The sequence below is a fragment of the Prionailurus bengalensis genome, chromosome X (genome assembly GCF_016509475.1).
Source record: "Prionailurus bengalensis isolate Pbe53 chromosome X, Fcat_Pben_1.1_paternal_pri, whole genome shotgun sequence".
NCBI lineage: Eukaryota > Metazoa > Chordata > Mammalia > Carnivora > Felidae > Prionailurus > Prionailurus bengalensis.
Window position 1 is genome coordinate 37,652,352 of NC_057361.1, and position 4,566 is coordinate 37,656,917.

Here is a 4,566-nt window from a genome sequence, read left to right on the forward strand (position 1 = left end):
GCCTCCTTATGGGCATTCAGTAAATATTAAATGTGCTGGGAGTCCAACTAGCAAATGATGGCAAGTTTGACTCCCAACATCTTTGCTATTATCCAGCTTTGACATTTCATAGAAATTGACACAGACCACTGGAAATCAAGGACAGGCATCTGCCCAGTGAGATAAACGACAAAATTATTAAGCAGGGAACTTGGTCCATGGTGCTTACGTAAAAAAGCAAAATCTGTCACTTAGGTCTTTAAGAAAAATTTGCATTGAGAGTCTGAAGACAAACTCATACGACATAAATATATCTAAACTGTTTTTATGGTGGAATTTTTTTCACATTTCTTTATTATTTCCATGTATGTGTTTGCTTCTATGCATGAGAGAGAGAGAGATTTGAATATGTTTATCTTCTGTATTTTCTGTTCAAGCTAAAAGCTATAAAGGCTGACAATAGAACATAAGAAAAGAATGGAAATTCATTAACAGACACCTAGTATAAAATACTTAAAAGATTTAAACACTACTTGGATTTATTTTGTTTCCTTATAGCTAAGTAAAAAAGAAAAATACGTTTTCTGAGGAAATAAATTCTTGGAAAATAATAAGTTAGTATTTATTGCATGAATGAATGAATGAATGAATACTAAGCAAAACTTTTTGCCTTAAAAAGTAAGTGAAAGAATGATACTGCATGTTGGTAATTAAGTAAATAACATTTTGGTCTTTTGCAAAAACATAATCAAATACACTGTTTAGTATGTTACTTAATGTCCTTTATTAAACGATATATTTCTTCTTTTTAGCCCCTTATAAAAATTAGGGCTATAGTATTATATATTAACTGGCTGAAGACATGTCTTGCCAAGGTCCAAGCACACTGTTTTTTAAATTAATTTTTTAAAACTAGGTATAATTTACAAATTGTAAAGTGCACAGATCTTAAGTGTATACAACTTGATGAATTTTTTACCCACGCTAAGATATAACACATTTACAACGTTTCATTAGACTCCCTCCTGTTCTCTCTCAGTCAAAAACCTTGCCCAAAGGCAACTGCTTTCCTGACTTCTTGTGATGTAGATTAATCTTGCCTCTTTTGGAATTTTATATAAATGGAATCATACCTTATTTACTCTTTTGTGTGTGGATACTTTTACTCCACAATATTTATATTGTTGTGTGTAGCTGTAATTTATTTTTTTTGTTGCTGTGTTATGCTCCACTGGATGAACATAGCCCAAATTACTTATCCAATCTACTGCCGATGGATAGTCAGCTTGGTTTTCAGTTTTTTACTGTTTCGAATACTGCTCTATACATATTCTTGTACATATCTTTTGTAGATATAAGCACACATTTGGGGGGGGGGGTTGGACCAGAACTGCTGTGTCAGAGGGTATGCGTATATTTTGCTTTAGTAGATACTACTAAACAGTTCTCCAAAGTGACTGTACCAAATGTTCATTTCCATCAGCAATATATGAGAATTCTATTGCTCTACATCATCCGCATTGTTTTTTAATGATGTAACTCAGGAACATAGGTCCTCTTTATTTGTTTGAGTTTTATTAGAAGCAAGTTTTTTTAAAAGTCACATTTCAGGGGCGCCTGGGTGGCACAGTCGGTTAAGCGTCCGACTTCAGCCAGGTCACCATCTCGCGGTCCGTGAGTTCGAGCCCCGCGTCAGGCTCTGGGCTGATGGCTCAGAGCCTGGAGCCTGTTTCCGATTCTGTGTCTCCCTCTCTCTCAGCCCCTCCCCCGTTCATGCTCTGTCTCTCTCTGTCCCAAAAATAAATAAACGTTGAAAAAAAAAAAAGTCACATTTCAACTCATTCTAAACCTATTTCAGTTGATGGTGGTAAAGGCATTCTCCCAAGCATAGTAAAACCTTGGATTGCGAGTAATTTGTTCTGCAAGTGTTCTGCAAGATGAGCAAACATTTCTAATAAATTTTAACTTGATAAACCAGCGATATCTTGCAATCCGAGTAATAGATGATGCCAAACATCACATGATCACAACTGAGCCAATGATTCTTGAAATTTGCTTTGGATTACAAGCATGTTTCTGGAACGAATTATGCTCACAAACCAACGTTTTACTCTATGTGACCCTTTTATAACTGAGAAACCCAGATCCCTTTTTCAATGGAAGTGATGATACAGACTTCTACAACAGATTGCTTTGTCCCCCAGGTCTGTGAATAAGAACGAAATCCCAACTGAAATTTCTGTTTAAATACCCAGTCCATTCAAGGAAAATAGATACATTGCTTCATATGCATGAAATAAAACAGCAGACCAATCACCTCTTTGTGATACCCAAGTAAACAGTTTGGAAAGCAAAACCTCAAGCATGACGTTCTCTGGATTGGGCCAGGATCTCCTTGATGCAGGTCTCGGCTCTTCTGTTTGCTTTTTGTTCATCTCTCAGGCAAATCCTTTTCAGGGTCAGTAAAGAATATGCAGACTTCACACTTTGCAGCTTCTTGAGTTCTTATCAGGTCTCATGGGAGTGGTTGAAGAAAACCAAGCACAGGCTCCATCATGCTGGGATCTTCACTTAGAGTCATAGCAATTTTCAGTATATTTCATAATGAAAGCATTATTTTTAATCTGGAAGTTTTAGGTCATTACCACCAATCAGGCTCCTTATAGTCTAGCTCCAACTGTTAATAAGTACTAGTGTTAGCATAATCATTATTTTTGCTCGCTTTAAACAGTATACACTATAAACGAGTGTATCTAGTTAATGCTTTGAAATGTATCAGCAAAATTAGACAGCATTAAAAGATAGTTCCTTCTGAAGAAAACGTGTGGCTTCACACAAGAGTGGAAAGGTAAAACTGATTAACAGATTAAACATGATTTCATGGTTCATGGAAAACAGAAAAGCAATGCTAAATTTGGACATAATTCATAAACTTTTATATTGCTCCTGTAATCTGTATTTTCTCTTAATGATTGATGATTATAAATTGGATGCTTATGTTTTACTTTATAAATTACATCGTAATGTGTAGGATGATCAGGCCATACACATGTAGACAGTTACAATGGCATGAAATTGTATTTTGGGGCTTGTTTCATTCAATCAGTTAACACTTGTTCATCTATCAAATGCCACTCGGTCATGTCCTGTGTGTGTATAACATTGGCCTTGTCAGTATAATGTGGAAAGTCTGTGAAGAATCCCTTCGTTTCCTCATGAGCTTGGCTTTTAAATAGAAGTTATGTCTTCCAAGGCTCACCAGAGTCACATAGTATCCAGTAGTACTGAAGGAAGAATGGTTTAAGGAGTATATCATCTTTAATACTTCTACGTGCTAAATTCTGCCTTTGAAAATCAAAACAGCTTCAAAAGATACACACAATTTGGGCTTCAAAATGCCCAGCTTGCGTATGTCCCATAAAGATCCCAGTTAACAGTTTATCTCATTAACAGCCCTTTGTACTCATCAGTTCAGGCTGTGTTTTCCCACTGGGACATCATTTACAGTGCCCTAAACATATTTTCACAACATTCACCTGACAACATCAGCTGAGAGAAAAATCTTTAGACTGCAGGGAAACATCAGGAGGCCATGAATTCTTAAACAACACACCAAATTACAAAAATGGTTTTGTGGATCTCTTTGAAAATATCCTTAACAATAATTAACCAGGAGAAGAAACAGTAGATAGTTCAAGGACTTTGACTCAGTTCCCCTCCCCAATTGAGAGGATACTGGCGGTGTTTGTGTGGTGGTCAAGCTTCATGCTTCCTGTCTACCTTGGGGTGAATGGTCCTTTCAAGTTCACATAGAAGCAAAAATAGACTAATCAAGTATCATCTGGTGTAAGGTCTCCTTTAATGAGCAAATCCAAATGATTTATAATTCGTGTATGTACATGCTTTTTTAATGAGTCCCCACCAAAAAGCAATCCATTCCCTTAATAAGTAAATGAATAATTTCTCGTCTAATCTTCTTTAACACATTCATTTGTTCAATAAGTTCCTTTCCCATTGCTTTATACAGTGACTCTTCAGCTTTCGTCTGAGTTTCTGTATTGTATGTTACTCAAATTGCATTTTATTAAACTGAAAACATGGAGATGCACTTGAAGTATGCATTTAATCTATGGGAGTATCCCCTGAAGATGTGATTGACACCCAGTTATTGGATGGCATTTCATGGTGATCTAAGTCCTTGCTACCAAGACTGACTCAAATAAACGGTATTCAGACCATCAACATTAGTATCACTCGGGAACTTGTTCCAGTCTCTAGGGCCCTTAATCACATCTTCTAGATGGCAATCTTGGGGGGAGAGAGAGGACCAGTTATCTTTATTTTAGCAAATATTTTAGGAGAACCACCTGCATGCTAAAATGTAGGAAGCACTTGTTTAGGACGTAGTTTTCATTGTTTTAGAATATTTATTCTGCCATAGTGCCTCACATCTCTTTACCTTTGGATGGGCTGTTCTATCTGAAATTCCTCTTCCTTTTTCTTCTATAGAAAAAAGCCCACGAGCCCCTTTGGTAGCTAGTGCTTACCCACTGTTAGTAAGTTTCTTCAGGGAATCATCTCCACACC